We start from the raw sequence: 24,788 nt of genomic DNA on the forward strand, positions 1-24,788 counted from the left end.
TCCCATTTTCATTTCCATTCTGAATCTACACCTCCTGATCAAGATGGCGGGGAACAGAAATAAGATAGTAAAATTGCTCTTCTCCAATATCCGCTCGCTCAAGACTAATCGGGTATTGCTTGAAACCATGACGACCTCACTCAACGTTGATTGTCTTGCACTCAATGAAACTTTTCTGAAGCCAACTGACCGATACTACTTTCCACACTACCACCTGTTACGTAGTGATCTCCCTAATAACATTGCTCGAGGTGGAGCCGCCCTTGCCACCAGACAATCCTTACCTCGTCGTCACGTCATTCCACCGTATCCTGACCAGTACTCCGAACACGTCATCAGCACCGTCTACTTTCCAGCCCTTACACTGACTCTGGCAACCATATACGTCCGATCTACTCAACCTTTGCTATACCGCTTTCTCACTTACCTGGATGTCAACTTCAAAACATACGTAGTTCTTGCAGATCTTAATTACCACTCACGCACTTCGCCGCAAAAACAGCGTTTTCAGGACTTCCTATATACCACGCATAGTTCTTGTATTCCTCTGCCGCACCACACTCAGCCTGAGAGTGACACCACACCTGATGTGGTTATAGTCAGTAACAATCTGCTCCCCAACTCTTCTGTGGATGTACTTAGCTCGGTTGGCAGCGATCATCTCCCAGTTCTGCTTACAATAACTCCTTCTGGCGCCAAACCCAAGGAACCACCAGCATCCTCTGCGACCTACAATTTCGCCAAAGCCGACTGGGAGAAATATCGAACACATATCTCTGAGCACCTGGCTTTTACTCGCACCGAAGTCTCATATTTAGACGACATTGACCATGTTTCCATGTCCCTTAATGCAATCATTGCTGGCGCTACCGAACATGCAGTACCGAAACGTTCAATCCAATCACATCGCCCGAGTTTACCACCTCATGCAGTCACTCTCCTTCACCGGTCACATGCCTTTTTGACTGAATACAGGCGGACTCACGATCCACACTTTCTCCTACTGCATCGACAGTTCCAACGCATGGTCAAACATTACCTCATAGCCCGGAAAAGACTCGACTGGCGAACCTCATGCAACGAGTTGCGCAACGAAACCAATGCCATTAAATTCTGGCACATTTTTTTAAACGTCTTACTTACCAACGCCGGGGCTCCCAGTATACTATTCTTGTTGATGGGAAGGTCCCTACGACGGATTCTGACAAAGCAGTCGCCTTGGCTAATCACTTTGAGGCTGTATTCACACCTCACAGTGCTCCACTGTTTTCCCATCGATCACACCGTCATATTACCACTTTGGGTAATCCTGAGCGACCATTATTTGCACCTGACATGGTCCACCAACCCGATCCGACTGATTCCTTGACAGCTCCAATTACTAGTCCTGAAATAGTCACTATGCTTCGTCGACGCCGCAATACAGCACCTGGGGCCGACACTATCACATATAACCAAGTTCGGCAAGCCCCACCAGAATTCCATAATGTCCTCGCTCAGTTGTATACTACTATTCTCACGACTGGCCATTTTCTTGCTCTCTGGAAACTCGCCAAAATAGTAGTTTTTCTGAAACCGGACAAAGATCCAACCAACATCGGATCATACCACCCAATTAGTCTAACTAACGTCTTCAGCAAAACTATGGAGCGTATTGTGGTCACACGCCTTCATTCTTATCTCCAAACTCATCATCTTCTACCCCCAAAGCAAGCTGGCTTCGGACCATCATTCAGCACTACAGATCAACTGCTCAAACTATCCAGCCTCCTGGTTAACCACTTTAACAAACGACTGCCTTCTGTCCTCATCTCATTTGACGTCGAACGAGCGTTCGATACTGTGTGGCATCAAGGCCTTATTTTCAAACTACTACGTATTATTCCTTTACCGTACGTTCGGCTCATAGCAAATTTTCTCCATCAACGTTCAGCTTATATCCAAATTAACCAGGCTCAATCCCACCATTTTGTTCTTCGCGCTGGTGTACCACAAGGCTCAGTGCTCTCCCCCTTACTATACATCTTATATGTAGCAGATATGCCCCAACCTCGGCCGCCCATCCACGCACTCCAATTTGCTGACGACACCGCCTATATCGCCTTGTGTTCCTCTGTTGATCGTATCAACATCACTCTCCAACCAGCACTCGATAAGGTAGTCAGCTGGTGTCTGAAGTGGAAGCTGAAATTAAACCCCTCCAAGACCCAAATGGCATTATTCGCCCGCAACCGCAACAAATTTTGTCTAACAAGAAATCCCAAGCGTCTACATCTTACACTTCTCGACTCACCGTTGACCTTGTCAAACAGTGTCAAATATCTAGGCGTCATTTTTGACAAACCTCACCTGGACCGCCCATCTATCCTTTTTACAAGCTAAGATTAGACGTCGTATAAATTTATTGCGGTGTCTTAGCGGCACCAACTGGGGTCTCAACACTAGGCTTATTCTCCATACCTACAAAGTTTTTGTCCACCCTGCCCTTACACATGGTCATATTGCCTGGTTGTCAGCTCCACAGCACTTCTACGACAAATTACAAGTCCAGGAACGTCATGCGCTGCGGCTTGCATACTCATTACCGCCACATATTCCTACTCAAGAGGTTTATCGCCGCACCACCATACCCACGCTCTTATCGCATCTGTATCGCCTCCGCACTCGTTATATTCATCGCCGTATAGCGGAAGCGCATCCTATCCTAGGTGACTTAGTAGAACAGACTCCTGCACGACCACGGCATGCCTATCCTCCAGTTGACCATCTACTCGCTTTACATGACCTTGAACAGGCCCCTGCTACCTATAACCCACGTCGTCGAATATATCAATGCCATCCGCATATCTATAATCCGTAACCTCTGTCCTCCACATTTGGGTTTTCATCCACGCTCATGCACTTTTTCTACCGAATCTATAAATATAATAATGACTATACAACTATACTTTTAATAGCTTCCTGAGCCCATCTATAAACAAAAGATTCCAACAACTCCGTTTTCACTGGCCCCAGGGAAGGCGTTACCTTCTGAGGCCCGCCTAGTTTCGACTGGGAATGAAATTGCAGGTTAAAAAAAATTATGTTAATTTACATTCAGGGTTGAATTCAGGGGGTAGCCCGGTGGGAATCTCCCACCCTGGAGAAACTCAAAGAATTTCAGTCACAAAATGTAGAAATTACTTCACATAATTATTTGCTTTCTTTCCGTGCACGTGCAGACGAAATCCAATCTCTCAATATACACATAAATGACGCAGACCCATTCTATATAAATATTAAACATGTAACATCTAAGATAGAATACCAAATAGCCAATAAAACTTGTATTTCTTAACGCTGTGACCGAGTTTGGCAGAACATGAAATTGTCAACTGTTGAAGAAAGGTTTGTATCTTAGTAGGTACTATACTATCGCCCTATATTGTATATTTGTAGGTAGCACTAGCACAGGTTGAGATAGGAAAGGAAAGATAGGAAGATCTTTCGATCATTCCATATGATCCCTGATGTCAACAGACTTCAGTTCTTGAAAATGTACAATTCTTGCATTATTTGAAATAGGGCACCTAAATCCCATTTCTCGCATCGGAAGTAACAGACGTAAATGTGTTTTACGATTGTTGAAGTAAACACACCTTTCTTTAATTAAAAATAATTAAGTTAAAGGGAGAGATTCAGAGGACGTCATGAAATGAAATGAAATCTTTGAGTTTTACGTCCCACGGTTATGCCGGTTAGGCTAAAGGAGACGGTGATGATGAGTAATGAATGAGATGGTGGAATGGAAAAAGTGGGAGGAAACGGGAGAACCCCGAGAAAACCCACGCACACGGTGTTTGTCCACCACAAAGTTCACTTGGCGAGGGCTGGGATCGAACCAGGGACCCCAAGCACCAGAGGTGACAGAGGACGTCATTTAGAGGGATCACGGAGGAACAGTTATCCCTCCTGGATTACAGACTTGTATAGAATTTATCAATATGATAGTAGTATATAAGTGAAAGATCGCTATTGAAGGTGTTGAAGATCCTGCTCAGAGCCGTGCCATGGGGGAGGGACAAGCGGGGCGACGGCCCCGGGCGCCGAAGTAAGGGGTGCAAAATTCGGGAGGGAAAAAGAAAATAAAAGAGGAAAAGAAAAACAGAGGAATAAAACACATGTGCACATATTATATAAAATAAAAGAAAAAAAGTAATGAAAAATGCTCAAAATCAAGGAAAAGCATGGTTTACTTTCTAAATTTTCTCACCTTTGCGGCTGATCTGTCGACCTCACTCATATATACGGTGGTGCCATCGTATACTCTCGCGCCAAGCGCTGATTTTTCACGACACGGCACTAATCCTACTGAAGATTTCGTAAACTAAACTATTGATGTGTATGCAGTGAAGAAACCAAGGCTAATATGCTTGATTTAGCCTAGAAAGAAAGATAACTTTTTGTTAAGATATTTCTGTGTTTGTTTGTTTGTTTTAGGACAAAAAATATTTGAGTTAATTTAAATCTTTTTTAAAAACTTCTACATTAGTAACAAACAATAACTACTGAATATAGGAAATAATAACAAAAAAAGCCACTGTAAATAGCAAGTAAAGTTTAGTCTAAAATATTTTTGCCAGTCTTTATTTAATGCTTTAGATGAAATCAAACGATTGTTTTTTTTTTTTTTAATTCTAATTTCACATTGAATATTTATCAGCAATTAGTCTCAATATTAGGTAAGATGTGTATGTGAATGGAATTGTTAAATATGCTGCTGCTTTCTTGCAAAAATACAGAAAAATAACCGTCCCCCCCGAGGAGTTGACATTCCCCCCCGGGTGAAAATGTCTGAATTCAACACTGTTCACATTATGCATGGTTTGCATCTTGCAATTTATTTTTTGTAAGGAGTGTTGGTTGTAGTCATTTCGGTGATTCCCAACTAGTGATGGGAATTCTGATTCTTTTCTGGTATTCGATTTTTTTTATATTCGTTGAGTTCAAGGAATCATAAAAAGTAACGACTACTTTCGTTACTTTGATTACAAGGACTCATATGTCCCTCTGAATCCCTGTACTCAGTTGCCTTTTGGGTTTCTTTCCCTCAGTTCTGATTACCCGTACTCAAACACGTTTTCAAAAGCTTGATTCCTCGTTTTCGTCAATGTATTCAGTTTGGCTTCGTAGTAGTTCGTATATCTTCGGCAGCATACTATTCATAAAGCAATCAAGTAGAATTTTGCTTCGGGTGATTGAAAGGGAGAAAAGGAAAGAATATTTTTAGGTAACTGATTTTAAAAGAAAATAGCACCTCCCGCTTCTTCCTCTTTAGAGGGAGTGACACCAGCGAGCGGTGGAAAATAGTTGTTTTCATTCTTCCTAACTTAATAAACACCCAACGTAGAACTGCCATAAGTTTGATAGTACTATTGTGAATAACTGTGGGGCGGCTAAATAAGACAAAGAATGAACGGCTATGTTTCACTGTATTTTAATATACTTTTTTAAAATAGTGTTGGTTATTTACATGAATTTGAAGTGAATTAACATAATATCCTTCGAAAGTAAGAAAATATCGGGAAAATAGAATGAAATTTGAGATTTAAAAAATGTAGAACGCAAAACTTTCTGGCCTTCATTACAAATCAAGCCTTTACAAACAACGGCTACAAGCAGTGTGTGGACTGCTTGAAGAATACCTTGGAATTCCTCCCCCGGAAAAATTAAATTCTTTCGTGACTAAATAGAACTTGGGTTCTGTCCTCCCTAAATAAATTAATTAGCATACTGACTACTAGTGACAAATTCGACAAGGTTCAAAAATTTAAGGTACCGGTACTTTCTGCGCAAGAATTGTAAGAGTGGCCTCGTATAGCGTAGCCGCTAACACTCTCTCGCCGTTGGTGCGAGCGGTCCCGCGTTCTATTCCCGGTGGGGTCACTCGGTCGAAAATGTAAAATCTTTCTGAGGCCAGCCATCCTGATTGAATTTCCTGTTTTTCCTCATTCACAGCAGACAAATGCCGGGATGGTACGTAATATATAGATCCTAGGCCTCTTAATTCCTTCCCCCGGATAGCTGAGGACGTCATCCCTCATACGTGACGGGCTAATGTATCCATCCATGCTGAAAGCCCAGAAACCTAATTCCTAATCTTATAATCCGGAAGAAATAGAATCTTTGAGAGCAGGTAATACGTCGAATTTGATGATATTTTAACGTTTTTTTCTTTTGTCTGTTAGTTTGTCAAGAATGAAAGCAAATACTGGAATGTAAATAACCATAATCATAAATAATGGTGTTATGCACCAGAAAAGATACATAAAAGCAACCATTAGCGTTGATATCTGTAGACATTTGCAGTGTTACCACAAATTACGATTCAAAAAATCTATGTGAAGAAAGCGACTAGAAAAATGGATTTAACGACATTAAATGAGAAATTGTGTTATTTTTGCGGTATTTTAAAATGTTACATCTACTTAATTCCAATAATTGTATTTCGAAACGATTTTGCTTATTACAAATGTAATAAAAGTACTAGACAATTAGAACACAGCCGTATATTTGACAATTAGAACACAGCCGTATCAGGATTCAAATTGAATTGGAGCTGCTCAAAATGGCAACAGATGGAGACATTTTGTTTCTGCTGCTGAGAATTATCTGGTTTCTTAAGCCATAACCGGAAAGGGGGCTAGCGTGTAGTTAGCCCCCTGCTAAACATACTAAATATACTAAATTTATGTTACTAAAGCTGATCAAACGTTTAAAATTGGTGATCAAATTATTGACATAAGAAAAAGTCGAATCGCGGTGTAGGAGGACTGGCCCCCTCATTTTTTAATCATTATTTCTATGTTAGTAAAATTGATCAAACGTTGAAAATCGTTGATCAAACCTGATCGAACAATTGGCACAGAGGCGTCATTTAGGGATTCAGGGAGGGGCATTTGCCCCCCAGAGTTTGAGATTTATTTAGATTTTACCAATAGAATAGTAGTAAGTCAGTGAAAAACGCGAAATTTTACATATATCAAGGGGTCTTGCCCCCCCAAACCAAATCTGAAATGACGCTACTGAATTGGCATCGAAAAATTCAGAATCAGGCGTGCAGGGGACTAGCATGTAGTTACTCCCCCATATTAAATATAGCTCATATTTATGTTAGTAAATCTGATCAAACCTTAAAAATTGTTGAGCATGCCTGATCACACGATTGACAAAAATAATTTTAACTTTTTGTCAGGGGGATGCTAACTGCACGCAGGTGATTGCAATCTTCCAAAGTCTCCCAAATTCTGTTTTTATATGCAAATATGTAAGAAAGACTGCCAGTGTAAATAGTTGTAAATACATTTTAAAAAAAAATGTATATCACTAGAGAATAGACGGTTCCACACTTTTTTTTATTACTTTGTTGTTTGTTCGCTTGTATGGCTAAAGCCGTGGATTCTGGCCGCTGGATGTTAAAAGTTGTCATGCCGTGAGAAAGGGGAGGAAACAGCTTAGCTTCGTCGTCCTGTTTACGAAGTGTGCATAAGGGCGAAGAGGAGAGAGCACTCAACAAGCAGAAGAATCAAGCAATGAAGATCTTTTTTTCTTAACGCATGCGCACTATAATACCCATATGCTTCCAACGTGTCTTTTTGTCTGTTTCGTGTGAGTATCAGTTACTAAATCTTGTCAATCTGTCCAATGCAGACGCGAATTGATTCCAGGAATCATATGTCTAACTTTAAATCCGAATCGAAATGAATATTTTGAGTCCTTGGACTCAAAAGATTCTGAAGTGAATCCGAATCCTTTGAGTTCTTTTCGGTATTCGTTCCTTTGAGTATTCAAGAAGAGTCGTCACTATTCCCAGCCCTTCTGTTATGTATAACATTCAACACTACATATGAAGAGACTATTCGATTTGATATGTAGATTACGTCACGTGATCGGCTAAAAATTCACATTGCGTAGTAAAGCGAGTCTGGAGATTCCAGTTCCAGACGTGTGATATTTCAAGCACGTAAACTCCACGTGCGGCGTCCTGCGTAATTCTCAGAAAATCCATTATAATTTCTTACGGGAGGGGGACAATTGTCCCCCAGAAAAGGGAACTTTTTCTTATTTTATATATAAACAAAACCCATCCGAGAGTTTGGAACTAGTTCTAAGTGGCAATATTACAACCCACCGCCCCCCCTCAGGTGTCCGTCCCGGATGCGCCACTGCTTTTTCAATATTATTGATTTTACTCAAAGAACTTGACTTTTGAGAATGTTCTTTCAATATTTACCTTACGTGCTATACATTGTTTTTGAGCTCTTCATTATGCCTTGGAAATAATCTTTCAGATAGCCATCTCCTTATTATAGTTTTTGAGGTATGTGACGACTTCAGTTTTGTCATTCATTTTCCATTGACATTAATGTTCATGTTTCGTGGTTTTTTACTATATCCAATCCATTTTAGGACAGTTTAGAATCTACATGGTCTCTTCTACATTTGAGCTGAACTTCAGCCATCTCTCTCAAAGTCTATTCACATCATTGCAACCGGACGGGCCATGTTAAATTGTCATTAAAAAGACATTATTTCTAGTCCTGCTGTTTTATTTGCCACAGAAAGAATAGCTATTAGCATTAATCAATTGAACGTAGGAAGAAATCAGTTCACACAACGTAAGTTTACTTATGTCATTTATTTGAGAACGGCAGATATCGGAAGTTCTGGCTCCCGCTCGATTTTCGTATGATTTTAGATTATTTTTTACGCATTTCCCAACAATTTCATGACCTGATTTCAAAAACTAATGTTGCCACATTTTCCCACTCTCTCGTTTGGTTCCTTTCGAAGACTGGGCAAAAGTGTTCCCCTTTCAAATACTGCATCTTTCGAAACTAGATTTTTGTGTAACGTTTATTTTTTTCGATCGCTTCTTACCAAGTTCTGAATCTGAAATGAATATTCTCAAATTTTCTTGTGATGCTTTGACTCTGAAATTTTAATCTAAACTGTTTTCTTGTTGTGTATTTACTTTTATTATGGTGTAAGCAAAATTGTTCCTAATGTATGTTTCTCGTGCATCAGTTTTCTTTATGTCCTTGTTTTTCAGCATTTTTCCCATAAAAATCCAATCCAAAAATAAGGTTGTTTCACACACGCACAGAAAACAAACTGCGTAGAACGAGACATTCATTCACAGCATGCGGGAAAATATATGCAAAGATGGAGGAGAAATAAACGGGGGCTAAGATGATGGAGGAAAAATCCATTCAAAGTAATTATTGAAATAACTGATTAATTAAATTCAAATTGTAATTTATCATAGCTACTAGCGTAGTCGTTCCGTGAAATTTGGGGTAAATCTGTTTTCACAGTCACCGCATTTTACAGGTTTATTGAATGATATAAGCTTATTTCTTTAGTGGATTCCAGTGTGACGTCATTACTGTGTCTTCGCGCAGGAAGCTGTTCAGAAACTCATTCTAAGCAGTTTCTCCTTTCTCGACACAATTAAGTTTCTTCTTTTGCAGCTGTGGGTACAACCATTGGAAAAATATTTATAAATGTCAACTCAGATTTCAATGGATTACCACCGCAATGTTTTCTGATGTTCTTTTTTTTTTAATATTTCGGCTGTATGCTTGCACTTGGAGATGTATGTAGAGTTATCCAACTGACACCAATGGCGGATCTTGTTCGGGGCCTAGGGTACCCTAGTTTTCTGAGTGACAAAAATTGAAGCTATTATTTACATTTTTTAAATTTATAATAATCTCATAATATACCAATCATAGTCTGGGTTTTGACTGCCCCCAACCTTTTACCTTCTAGATCCTCCACAGACATAGTACTGACGCTGAGCCTTCCTGGTATTCTCAGCATTCACCTCATACAACTGCTGAAACGCTTGAACCAGGTGAATGGTTTCTGAAGCATTTTATATTTAACTGATGGATTCATCCCATTAACAAGATATTAATAAGTTGGGAATCACTACAATTAAATCTCAAAACAAGAGATGCATAATAAATCTTCAACAAACTGATCCACGGCTTCATTTAACTTTTGTTTTCTGAATAATCTTTCAGATACTAAGGAATGTTTTACTGTATTTGACGCAAATCTATCAAGTATTTTACATTTAAATAAATCCCATGATGAGTTATTATTAACAAGATATTGTACTTCTACTTGGAAATCTCGTTCACTACGTTTTAACAATGTACTACAGACAACTGTCATTCGACAAAAAAAAAAAAAAAAAAAAAAAAAAAATTGCTCCACTACTTTCTCAATTATCAGTAGAACATCAAAATAAAAATAAAAAATCTGCTACCAGTGACTTTAAACCCTTTTATTTTTGATTCAAAACATTCAATAAATGTCTGTAAAGAATATTTACTAATATAATGCGGAGTTGTACTAACAACTGCATTATTACCCTGAGCGTGATTATCAAAATTTGAAAAAAATATTCGGCAATCTATCAAAATATCTATGATCATGACTATAGGAGTCGAATTTTTAACTAAAAAAACTCTCTTTTAGTAATGAAAAAGGCGCTGATAAATGTTCGTTGGCCTATCACTAGTTGGCAGCTCTGAACTATTCTCTGAAAACTAAAGTCCAACTTGCCTAGACATAACAGGACTAAAAGAGCAATTTTGTTTAATACCTGTGCCAAAACCTAAGTTATCTCTAATTAATTGACTAGTCTCCCCTGGAATTGGTGTTGGAGGTTGAGCAAGACAACTAAAGTTCCTAAGAAAAGGTTCTTCTAAACTATAAATTCTCGAATTATCTTCAACACGATCACAAAATTGGAAAATGTGACTTCGAGGAGGGGTCAGGCTCATAGTTGCCCTACTTAAACTATCATTTGTCATGTGCCCTGTCTGATCTATAGTAAATTCTAGATTATCATCTTCTGAAATATCAATACGAGCAGACTCTTCTCTCGTGAAGACATTTTTAATTTGAATTCAAGTCACAAAAGTTGATCAAATGTTACAAAAAATAAAGAACAGCAGTAAATCTTAACACAAATGAAATATCAATTCAACAATCAAGAATTAAATTATCATAACGCTTAATTAACATTAATATATATAACAAACAAGATACTACATACTACGCTAACTACTAATTGCTAAACGAAGAAAAAGATTGACCCTCAAATATAAGCTGCTATCAGAAATACACAACTTGATTTAAATTCAAACATCCGTTCATACAAAATTTATTTAGAAATTTATCTTATTTTAGTTTATTTTTTCATTTTTTTAGAAAGACTATCTTAAATTGACCTGGTTGCAGAGATCAAAACAATTCTCAATATTCATAAAAACACAATTACTTAACCGAATAACGACCTAACAAACAATACAAGCTCAATTTATAAATTCCAATCAATGATTTCCAATGCCAAAAAATGGCGAGGTGCAAGACAAATGTAGTGAAATGCTAGACAAAAATTTTATGATGAGAAGCTTTGAAGAATCTTTGTAACTCTCCCGCGCTTAATAGTGAGAAACCACCTAATTCGTCCAACAATCTCACAAAAAGGGAAGACCGGAGTAACGAACTACCAAAAAGTACAATTCGGCCAATAACAATACAGTGGGGTGCTTTAATTATCTTAACCGTGCTCCTAAAAACTATATCAATCTCAATATGAAAACCTCACATCAAAAAATAAATCAAAGTCAAGAAATAACTATTTTTAGAGGATTTATACAAGTAACTTATAAATTCAAAAAAATGAATTCAATTTATTTTCTTTAACAGTTTGACGTGAAAATTGAAGAAAATAATTACAATAAATATTACTTTTTAATCACTGTGCGTATAATTCCACTCCCATTCAATTCATTGAATAACAGTACTTATAATTAATAATTACTAGTCTCACCAGGAATTATCAAAATTTTTAGTACAAATTAGAATAATTTAGATGCTCACACTGTCAATCAGAAACCTCTACGACTGAACAAACTTCAATTTGAGATCTTATAATGATCAGTAAGCCAATAGTCAAGTGATAAAATCAGATTATCTTTTCTTTTTTTTTTTATCCCAAATCAAATAGCTTAATGTAAAGATTTGCTAATTCTTTTTCCAATCAACAAAAATAATATAAGACGAGCTAAAAAGCTGATCATATTAAATCATATTAAACGGTCATCTAAATTATTACTTTTAATCAACGACTCTTTTTGTAAATACCAAATTTTATGCAAGCCAAATTAAGTGAGTGGTGTTTAACACTCTCAAAGGTTTGATTGGCACGCTAGTTTCCAAATCAAGAACTCAAACTAACTAAATTAATAATCCACAAAAGATTATAAACAGAAGCTAAAGGGATTTAATTAGGTCCAAGGAAAAATATTTAATCCCAGAAAAATGATAAATGCAGGATTGAACAAAATACAAAATTGATGCTAACTACCAAAAAATAGTTGCACTGGACAGCAATAATCCTGGGAAGCTATTCAACTTCTGCTCGAAATTTATACAAAAACATTTTAAATTTCAAACCAACCAACTTTTGTAGGCCAAGAGCAATAAAATTCCCTATATGAACATTAATCTGAAACAAAATATCTACACAAATAAAAAAGGATATAGTATACGTCACGTCTCGTCACTTCCCGAGGACGCACGAAGTGCAGTCTTTTACAGATTATTCATTGAGCATCTAGGAACTTAAAAATGGGGTAACAAAGCGAGTGTCGTTCACTTTCGTGGTGATACGAATATAAAAACAACATATGTATTTCACCTTTGTGATCGTACTCCTTGTTTATTTTGATCCACGGCGAACTCTCTTCAACTGTTTGAGAGTTGTATGTAGTAGTAGCAGGTCTAGATTGCTATGATTGCTCTGATTGCTCACCGGTTTTTGTGAACGGGTTTGAGGGTTTATTCCGTAGAGGTTTGCGTCAAGGTTATTGTGTAGAGGTTTTTGTGAGCTGAACGCAACTCGAAGTATGTTTTTCTGTTGTTTACTTTCACTTACTGGTAATTTGCATTTTCGGGAACTTTCTTGCGGGCCCTATAACGTCCTGTAGTTCTAGGCAGAGGTACCGCCTACGTGGAGGTGCAATTTTTCTTTTTTCTTTTTTTCTTTTTCTTTTTCTTTTTTTTTGTTCTGCATACATTGACTGTGCGTTGTTTTCTGGAGGTACGTGGGAGCACGCTGGTATTAGCAGGAAGAAGAAGGAGAAAATGGCTGCTGCATGGATGCGAAAACACGTGCATGACTTTTTTTATTTTATTTATTTTTTTGTGCTTGAAAGTATTCTATTATAAGTAAGGAGTGTTTTTTTTGTGTCGATTGCGTATTAAACATTTTATGAAAAAATCATAAAGCTTCTGCGGTAAGTACTTTTATACTACTCAGTAGGTCATTCTAGGCATTAACTTTTACAGTGCTTATATTTCTTGATTAACAAATAATGTAGCCCTTATTCTGTGCGCGTTTTCGCTTTGTACTCCCTCCCTTATTTTTTAATTGCATTCTTGAAATGCCCCTTGTACTTATAGATGTTTTTCTAGGAATGTTTTTTCACATGGTATGGGAGGAATAATAATGTGCCCTTGTACATAGTGTATGAGTATATGTGGGGCATTTGAAACACATATCGCATGTCACGTGCACGTGGATGCTTCTTACTGTTGCACTACGTATAAAAATGATTTTATTTGATGTAGAAGTGGTAATGGAGCACACAAGAAACGCAGATCACGGTGTATTCACACTTCATGTTGGAGTGTGAATACAACATGATCTGGGTTTCTTGCGTGTTCTGTTACCACTTCTAAATGTAATAAAATCATTTTTATACGTAATGCAACAGTTGGAAGTAATCCACGCGCACAGAAGATGATGAGGACCCGTTGTATACTATTATCATGCTTTTAATATAGTTGCATTAACGTAAAACTCAAACAAAGTTATTACATTAGCTAGCGGTTGTGGCTAGAACAAGAAGTTGTTACGTGAAAACAATACTTTAGTAGTTAATATATGGTCACTAGAGGGGAGTACAATCTCCTTTACTATTGGTGCTTCTCCACGCCATTTCTTCGAGCAGACTGATCTAGCCAAGGGTCTCCAGTGCTAGGGATCTGGTAGGAGTCTCACTCCCCCTTGAGTACTATCCAAACGGGTACTCTCACCTGCATCATTCATTTCTCATTATATCGTCAGACACAGCTTTTTTCTTTATCCTGGGCTTTTGTCCATCGGCTTGTTCAATACTATGGCGGACTCTGGCAAGACAACCGGTTCTAAGACTAACGGCAAACATTCTAATCTCCCGCACGTCGTAGCCGGACCATCCGTTCGTGCCACCAAGGCAGAACCACGGACGGACTCTTGCGCTACAAATAGACAACAGAGGAAAACCTCACAAGCATCTACAACTTCTGTTGTTTTTACCAACTCAGTTCGATCTCGATCTCCTCAGGAGAAACAGTGCTATGCCGCCCGCCTCGCTTCACCTCCAGCAAAAAAGCAGCATTTGCATTCAGATTCAGATATTGATAGAGAAGAAATGATCATTGCCGATCCACCTCACGAGCAATCTTCTAATGCATCCAACTCAATCTACTCTGTGCTATTAACTAATTTCAACACAAAGTTTTCCAACGCAAAATTTGTTGCTCTTCAGCTACGAAAGTATCTTCCCCAAGCAGCCATCTCTGAAATAGTTCACACGGGAAATGGTATCATCCTCAAGACTACCGATTCATCTTTGTTTTCCACTATTCGGAACAAAGTCCCTGTTGACATGTTCGGCAAAAATGCTCAATTAACATCATTACAAGACAACCGTCGTAAACAGGCACCTCCTCCTAGGCGTACGCCCTTGCTCTCAGTGGTCATTCGAGGAGTAGATCCTTCATACACTGATGAGGAAATCTTAGAGGAATTGAAATTCGAAGGGCATACAATCACCAAAACCATCCGGATTAAGAACGATCGAGGCCCTACCTATAGGGTTCGTGTGTTGACCTCCCACCAGGAAACGATAGACGATCTGCTAGCGAACGGAGCCGTTATCTATCAGCACAAACACCGAGTGGAACCATCTCGTTCCTCACCACCATTGCCAGTGCGTTGCGAGAAATGTCAAGAGTATAACACGCATTCTACTGCTGAATGTCGCAACACACATAAATGTGGTTATTGCTCCGGACCGCACTCTACACGTGCTTGTACGAATCTAAACTCTCCTCCGAAATGACCCACTTGTCAAGAACAACATCCTGAATACAGTTATAGATGTAAAGGCAAAAATGAACCACAAAAGGATCATCCCGAGCTTGTCGTTCCACTTCGTACTCCTGAGCAACCTTTCACTCATCATCATCCATCAGACTCTCCAATCACTCTCAATCAACTACTGACGTTCTTCACTTTGGCAATGCAAAACATTCAACCCTTTCAACGACCACACATACTTCAACAGATCATTCAAGCAGCTAAATCTACATTCAATGTCAATTTTACTGCCACCTATTCTGGAAACACAGTCCATTTTCATACATCCATACCTGATACTTCCAACCATGGCTCTGGTGTTCTTATATCTTAACATCCGTTCTCTTCGACAAAACAAAGTGCTCTTCGAAACATTACTCATGGAAGAACATGCCAGCGCTTTTCTGCTGAATGAAACATATCTAATACCCTCTATAACATGTCGCATACCCGGATATTCCTTGTTACGCGATGACTTCAAATTACCAGCTCAACGTGCCCATGGTGGTACGGCCATTGGTTTCCTTCATAAGATTCCTCACCGTCGCCACATCTGCAATACTCCTCATCTTCCAGAATACGTTATCAAAGCACTCTATTTTAGAAACCTCACTGTCACTGTTGCAACAATCTACATACGGCCTGGTCATCCATTACCTACCGCATTTGTTCAATTCATTTCCAACAACTTCAACCATTATATGATTATGGCAGACTTTAATATGCACAGCCGGACAGAGCAGGACAGAACGAACTTCAGAAATTTCATCACCACTCATACCACTGAGATTATTCACGATCTTCCCAAACCAACTCGCCCCATATCAAATACAACGCCAGACATAGTCATCACGTCGGCAAATCTTGCCTCACGCAGCCTCATAGAAGTTCTAGATCCACTTGGCAGCGACCATGTCCCAATCAAACTCTCTATCAACACTCACAGCTCAAACACACATCAAACCCAAGCTACTCTTTCCACAAGCCTTCGCTTCGATAAAGCAAACTGGGACAGATACAAGAGTCATCTTTCCACTTCCACCGCTCATCTTACAGCGCCCTCAACAGAGGACGATATGTACGCTGCCATAGACGCAATTGCATCTTCCATCCAGAAAGCCAGTACTTTGTGCATACCTATCAGTACCTCTAGACCATATCAACCCAATTTACCGCCTCATTACCTCACAATGATAACACGTTCACGTCAGTTTTACCGTGAGTATACTCTCACCCAAAATCCAGAATCACTGCGTCTCCACAAACAGTTACAGCGCACAGTACGTAACTACATACGTGCTTATAAACTTCGATGTTGGGTAAAAACTTGTAACACACTCTCAGACGCTAATCATCCTTCCAAGTACTGGAAACGATTCAATGCGCTGTGTGTCAAATACACCAGGACGCCATATCCTCTTTTAATCCAAAACTCACCTGCACAAGACGATGTAGAAAAAGCAAACGCTTTTGCTGACAATCTACAACGCATATTCACATCACAACCTCCTGAGCATGCATCTCATCCTGTCGAAAAGATCAATCTCGCTGCTTACCAGTTGCAACCCAGCATAATTCATTCTCTTCCGCTTGACACACCATTAGCTTCTCCTATTACTGTTGACGATATCAGAACCGTAGTTACCCGGAAACGTAATTTTGCACCTGGCTTTGACAACATCACGTATCGCCATATCAAGGAAAGTCCTCTCTCCTTACTAACCCTTCTAGCTACGATTTACACTTTTATTCTTCGCACTGGGTATTACCCAACCACCTGGAAAATGTCGAAAACCCTGATGTTTCCAAAGCCAAACAAGCCATTGGACGATGTTTCCTCATATCGTTCCATACAGCTCACATCCACATTCAGTAAAATCCTGGAACGAATCTTGGTCAAACGCCTTCATCAATATATCGCAGAACACCACATACTTCCTAATTATCAAGCCGGATTTCGACCTGCTTTCTCCATCAATGATCAACTGCTTCGTCTTTCTACTCTGATTACTAAATATTATAATTCTGTCAAACCATCTTGTCTCGTTTTGTTCGATTTAGAAAAAGCATTTGACAAGGTCTGGCATCTGGGTCTCATTTACAAACTTATTCGCTTTCATATTCCTATCCTTTATATTCGAATCATTTACAATTTTCTGACTGGCCGACTTGCATATGTTTCTATCAACAATAAGTTATCTCATCCCATTTTTCTACTCACTGGTGTTCCACAAGGTTCGGCATTATCTCCACTTCTGTACCTTCTGTTTGTCACCGATATGCCTCCACTTCCGGACAAAGTGCACATATTTCAATACGCTGACGATACTGCCTTTCTTGCACTGGGTAATACCATGCAACAAATTTATACGCTTCTACAGACAGCTATAGACAATTTCTGTCTCTGGTGCACGAAGTGGCATCTTCACATTAACGCTTTAAAAACACAAGCGGTCGTATTTCTGCCACCCAAAAAGTCAACTAGAATTCGCCGCAACCCAAATAGACTAAACATTCAGGTTGACCAGATTCCCATACAAACCAATAAGACAGCATCATATCTAGGTGTAACATTCGATCGACATCTAACTTGGAAGCAGCATCTGGCATCAATTACTTGTAAAGCATACAATCGTTTAAATTTACTAAAACGTTTAACTGGCACTACTTGGGGTTTAAAACCAGCCACTGTTCTCACTACTTATAAAGCATTTCTCTGCCCAACTCTCACACACGGCCACACAGCCTGGGTATCTGCCCCAACCAGTTTTTACCACAAACTCCTAATACTTGAACGTCATGCCTTCCGAATTGCACATAGAATCAAATTACCCAGCCCTACCCAACATCTTTACAGTCTTATCACATTCCCTACATTGCAGTACCATATCGAAAAACTCAGACTTACTTATCTTACTAAACGTTATCAAGATCATCATCCTCTTCTTATAGATGCCATGCACCATTTAGCAGTTCATCCCACGCCTTCTCGATATATGCATACGCAGCTATCATTATTATTCACCCTGTATTGTTACACACTGCCACCGAATCACCCAGACTTAAACCTCCTCGATGATTTCCATACTCATTTTCATCACCCATTCATAACTCCATCTACTGCACAGTGATTCTCCTTTCACTAATATGGGCTCCCCCTGTCCACATCATAGCCTAGAGCCGCCCCTAGGCAAGAAGATGCTCTCATTTGTCTATTTAACATTTCCTATGTGTTGTGGCGTATTTTGCACCTCATCTCATCTCTCACCTCAATCGTCATACAAATCGCTACTATTTTGGTCTAGTGTTTAAATTATTTCCTTCTGCACCTGACTAATAACTCTCATTATCTCTAAACTATCGCTTCTTGATTTATCATCCTGTTTCTATGTGTTTTACATTTTTCTTCTCATACTACCTAAATTATATGTTATGTATATTATATGTTATCTTTGTATTATTTTGTATGTCTACCAACCCAAATGTTAAGGCTGCAAAAGCCTTAAGTCCTATGTTTATTTATAGATTACTAAATAAAGATAAGTTGATATCTACCTTCCCATTGACCATCCTTCATACATCCAATACCCATTCTCCATAAAATTCCCTTCCCTAAAAGAGGGCGTAACCCTCTAACAGGGTGCTCGCCGCTGGCTAGCTTGCAAAAAAAACACGCTGAGATTGATTTCGAGTAATTTTTTACATTGTAAAATTTTTTGGGGGGTAGGAAAGTTGGTTGTAGTCATTTCGGTGATTCCCAACCTTTTTAAAAGAAAATATGTTAAATGTTATGGAAGGGAATTTCTAAATTTGTAACGCCTTAGGATTCCATTAATAATATTCTAATTAAAGGCCATAATGAGTCATACACTAACATGAAATCAATCTCCATTATGAAATTTTAAACAGGCATTCTATTTTTCTAATCAGAAAAGTTAATGCTACTGAAGAAATGGTTTTTAGAGTGTCTAATAGTCAAGCATCAAACGCAAGGATATAAGAAATAAAACACCTTTTGATTTTTTCTCTTGGGTACGTTAATTCATGCAATGTAGGGTTAATATCGAAACCGAAAGTAGTAATAGATTCCTTCTATTTCCGGTTTCAGTAAACCTATTAGATTGGAGATGAAGTATATTCTTGGGATGCTTAATTCCTCACGTAAAACTACTTCCCTTTATCTATTGCCTACTTCACTCTATAGCAATCAGCATTAAAACTGGAAGTAATTAATTTCAGCCAGTTTCAGTAAAGAGGTTAGAGTAAAGATGGATTATATTCGTCGAATAGTTAACTGAAACGAGAAATCAGCTTCTGGCTATCTGTTACTGTTTTTGATCAATAGACATCAATGTTAAAAGAATAATTGATTGATTTCTACCGCTTCCTCCAGTGCTACCAACTTTAGCGACAAATCGAAAAATCTAGGGGGTTTGGAGAGACAGACTAAGTCATTTTTTTTTTCAGAAAAACTAATGAATTTCGAGGTATTCTTTTGACGTTAAATGTTCTTTGATGGTTTTTCGTTTTCTTTTTTAAAAATTCCATATTATTAAATGAGCGATTGCTAAGAAATTATTAAATATAAAATGAAATATTTCAGTTTAACGTCCCACGTTTACCCTCTTCAGGCTACAGGAGACGGATGATTAAGGGAAGTGATTGGTGTTGGAGAAATTGGTGGGATGAGAAATTTGAGAGAAAACCTGCGGATACAATGTTGCTCACCACAGACTTATTTGGCCGGGGATCGAACCAAAAACCCCATGCACGTGAGGTAAGTCCTCTACCACTGCTTTAGGGTGAACCTGTTAAATAGTGAATATAACTTATGTGAATCATTAGGCCTATGTGAATGCCACGCGCATAATTCGGGAATGACCTGTGTAGTTTATAACATCGCCACCTGTGTACAGCATCTGTTACAAATTCTGGAATTCTACTGATGCTTCTTACAAGTGACAACACAACATTCTGGGTACGATAATGGCTTATCAGGTTAATTAAAACTTGACAGCTCGGGACAGGGCGGGAAGTAAACTATTTGTGAGTGGTTTCTGTACGTTCGTTTTCCAATCAGAAGAAGAAACTAGGACAGTGGTGGGCAGACTTTTGTAGAAGACTGCCAAAGGGAAAGGAAAACCTTAGGCGGTCAGTATAATTTATGAAAATAAGAATGGCACATTTGATGTAATTCTTGTAATGTAAACCCTATTCATAACTGAAGTTTTCCACAATCTGGAACAAACTTGATTGATTTAATTTCCAGTTTCTATCCTTTCAGCAGCGAGGCTATATGACACGCGGATCTACAGCTTAACGTGGGATCGGAACTACATAAGCTCCCGCTGGGAATAAAACCCGGGTTTCCCACGACAAAGGCACGTACGCTAAAAGCTTAGCTAGGAGGGAGCTTTGGTTCGAACTGGGATGCACTAATTCTCAGAAATGAAGTTAAATGCTTATCTGCCGGTTTGTTTCTAATACAACTCTTTCGAAGAAACCTCGTTCTTCTCTTCATTCGTCAGATTAAGAATCATATCGAGAGTCATTCAGAGAAGTTCTGTGACTCGCGGGTCGTAGTTTGCTCGTTACTGAACTAGGGCATTTCTAATGAATTTCTAATTATATGTAGTTGCCGTGTGCACTGTACTACATAGTGCTGAGTAATTGACAAATTGACTTGACTAAAGTGTGCAATCTGTACCTTTTTTTGTTACCCTTAAAAGTGCTGTTTTCTTTCTAAAAAAGAAATAGGTTGAGCTGAGGAAGAAGAAAAAGTATGGAGGAGGAGACGTTATTTGTTTGCGATTATGAATATCATTTTACGTTGTTTTTGTTCTTAATGATAATGTTTACTTTATGTTTACTGATGCATGTTTACTTTATGTTGTTTCGCAGAAGAGAGAAAGAAAGGAAAAAGAATGGAAAACTTCGTTTCTAGGCGGGTAAAAAGTAATAATATCTGTTTCAGTGACCTCAGAACCTAATTAGCGACATTTTATCAACAAAAGTTGGCAACAGTGTCGTCTGATTTCAGTATTTCCTCTATCAAATAACTTGATTCTGAGTTCTTTGAGTTCTCTCGTGGCTTAACGGTTAGTGTACATGCCCTCGTCCTGGGAGACCCGGGTTCGATTCTAGGCGAGATATCATGTACTTCGATTTCACGTTAAGTTGTGGATTCACGTCTCATATAGCCTCGCTGGTGAAAGGGACGCTCAACTTAAAACTCAGATCGATTCCCAACTTTTGACTCTCTGCATCCTGAGAAAATTTTGTGTTGATCCGGAAGATTGTTCTGGAGATTTTTTGTCTCCTGGATGCAGACGGACAGGGGGAATATGTGAAGGAGCTTTGCTAAACGAAACTCCTAAAGAAAATTAATAATAAATAAAAGAAAGGAAGAAAATACCAAACGAGGAACTATCAACTTCCAGAATGTTCCACACAAAATGTGTTCAGAACGAAGTTTCTCTAGAACAATTAGGTTCAGTATAAGGTGCTGGCAGAAAGGAGGTGTAGACACAGCATTTCTATCAACAAACCATAATTGTCCTCGAAAAGGAAACACTTACTCACAAACTGTTTCCCATTCGTAGAAAGTTAAATAATCTTTTTTTTTGTATATTATTATTATTATTTTGTAATTACTATAACACGGGAAATTCAGAAATAATATGCTACTTTTTGTTCTACAAATGGAGTTATATTACTTTCCAGATTGACATCACTGTACCGAATGTACTAAGTTTGGGATGGCCGTCTGGGAACCACTCAGGGAAGGGGACACATTTCTGGACAACCTGCACCAATATCTACCTATTATAGACTTTATTTCTCTGTGATAGAATGAAAAATAATCAAAATGTACTTGAAAAGTGCATACGAGTTAATAAATGAAACAGATTTTTAGCTATTTCAATATAAGATTTCATATATAAAAGCCTATAAATAATTAATAATGTTTGTACATCACCTCTATAAACTTCGACCACCACTGTTAAAGTATTTGTGAAATTATTTATTGAAAGAAAAAAATAGAATAAAAATTGTGTGCAGTGTTTGAAATATATTTATTGAACTTGAAAAAATCACAAAATATTAATAATTAATAAGTGAGTCACATTGTTATTTCATTTTATTTGAGTTAGTTTTCTTCGATTCCTTGGTTGCAATTTCTTTTAGAATTCTATCTAAATTCAAATTCCTGAGAATTTTGCAATCCAATGGACAAAACTGCCAATCTGGTCTTTTTTTTTTTTTTTTTTTTTTTTGTAAATTGATGATCGGAATTCAGTTTCTTTTTATCCCTTTCAAATCTGAAGAAAGTTGTTTTCTCCAATTGCCACATTCACTAGAATTGGGAATAAGCTTGTTTTACAATACTTCTTGTGTGTATTTTCCAACCGAGAGTAGAATAGACATCAGTGTGTGGCCTGAGTTGAAGCAAGACGTCTAAGTCTGTCCCCACATCATAGTTAGATCTAGAAGGATTCTGGGTATTGCATTGTACGTAAAAGAAGCTGGAAAATACGAAAAGAGCATAAAAAGTATTCAACTTGAGTTCTCGTTGAGAAGTACGTTGAGAGTTGTACGTTGAGAAGAATGGGAAAACTTAGGTAACAGGAACTACAAACCAATGTAAAGCATTAGGAATAAAAGAAGTAGAAGCTTATAATTTAAAACTTGTAATAGAAAAGTGTTAGGAGATTGTTCGAGAAGAAATTGTACCGAGTGAAGTGCGATGAAAGGAAAACAAGGATGGCAGAGAAATATATAATTAATAGGTTGTGTTAAAGATATCCGTGTAACGTGGGTTCATGCCACTTGGCATGGCGCGTCCTCAGATTAGGGATTAGGGAGAACGCCTCTAGATACAGAGGTTAGCTGCGAATATACTTGAAAGCAGTCGGGGACAGACGAAAAAGGTGGTCCTCCCGCTTCGCATTTGACATGACGCTAAGAACTTCATTCTGTGAAAATGGCACTTGTTCATAAAGATACACAAAAGCTTCGGACGGGGACTTATAACTTGGCACGATTAGTGATGGGTAAATTCCCGGGAACATAGTTTTCGGCAATGTTCCCGACAAGATTCCCAAAATTTGGAATCTTCCGGGAATTTATATACTATCACAAAGAATATATACAATACATTCTATTACTATAGTATGATTTCAGAATTAAATTGTTTTTTTTTTTTATCATATTTGGTCTAGGAATTAATTCGTGCGGTTGGTACGCACACATTGAAGCTGTAGTACAAACACAAAATACATAAATACCTTAAGAAAAATATTGTCCATCGCTAGCCACCACTTTCGCCCATCTGTCAGGCAATGCACGGATTCCGTGGCGAAAGAAGTCCTCATCCTTGGAAGCGATCCAGTCAGAGACCCATGTTTCGATATCTTCTGAAGAAGTAAACCGCTGTCCAATCAAATCGTTGTTCATGCAATCGAACAAGTAGTAGTCCGAAGGAGCAACGTCTGGTGAATACGGTGGGTGGGGTAAAACTTCCCATCCGACATTTTCTAAAAAGGTTTTGACCGGTTTTGCGACATGTGGGCGAGCGTTATCATGTTGAACAATAAGTTTATCATGTCTGTTCTCCCATTCTGGTCGTGTTCTGGCCAGAGCTTGCTTCAAACCCATTAATTGTCGTCGATAACGTTCTCCATTCATAGTTTCACCCGGTTGCAGCAGCTCATAGTACACCACACCTTTCATATCCCACCATATGCACAGCATAACCTTTGCACAGTGAATATCTCGTTTTGGTTGTGATGGACCTGGTTCACCTGGTTTCACCCAGGCCTTTTTTTGTTTAGGGTTCTCGTAATGGATCCACTTCTCATCACCCGTAATAATTCGATGCAGAAACCCCTTTCTGCTCTGTCGTTGAAGCAGCAATTCGCAAATGGTTTTTCGTCTTTCAATGTCTCTGTCTTTCAATTCATGTGGAACCCAATGTGACATCTTTTGAATCATTCCCATGGCTTTCAAGCGTTTGGAGACTGTTGTTTGATCAACGCCTAATGCTGCTGCAAGTTGTTCCTGCGTTTGACACGAATCCTGCTCGAGCAATGCTGTCAATTCTTCGTCTTGAAATTTTTTTGGCTGTCCAGCTCGCTCTTGGTCTGCCAAGCCGAAATCACCACTTCTGAACTGTGCAAACCACTTCTGACACGTTCGCTCAGCTAGAGCATGGTCACCATACACTTCCACCAAAATACGATGACTTTCAGTCGCACTTTTCTGCATGTTAAAGTAATGCAGCAGGACACCCCGCAAAAACACTTTATCAGGCACAAATTGCGCCATGTTCACTTAACTACAAACTGGTGTTGTTGACGCTTTAATCCACTGCCCTATACTACGAACGATACGCGATGACAGGGGTTTGCAACACATGTGTGGATACACGGAACTGTGGGACGCTCCGTTCGTTGCGCCATCTCTTGTCCAACCGCACGAATTAATTCCTAGACCAAATAGTATATTATAACTGTTGTCTCCAGAGGATTCTTTAAAA

The 24,788-nt window shown here is 38.6% G+C and overlaps 1 long non-coding RNA gene across 1 annotated transcript in view; it reads left to right on the forward strand.

The window, feature by feature from the left end:
* The window catches only part of LOC145681255 (uncharacterized), a 92,485-nt gene extending 70,179 nt beyond the window's left edge, over positions 1-22,306 (forward strand). Inside the window, exon 3 of the long non-coding RNA XR_014130754.1 lies at positions 21,974-22,306. This is a non-coding gene — a long non-coding RNA (uncharacterized LOC145681255). The remainder of the gene's footprint in view (positions 1-21,973) is intronic.
* Positions 22,307-24,788: the final 2,482 nt, after the last annotated feature.

Source organism: Thermobia domestica, chromosome 3, assembly GCF_964235325.1.
Source record: "Thermobia domestica chromosome 3, izTheDome1.hap1.1, whole genome shotgun sequence".
Classification (NCBI taxonomy): domain Eukaryota; kingdom Metazoa; phylum Arthropoda; class Insecta; order Zygentoma; family Lepismatidae; genus Thermobia; species Thermobia domestica.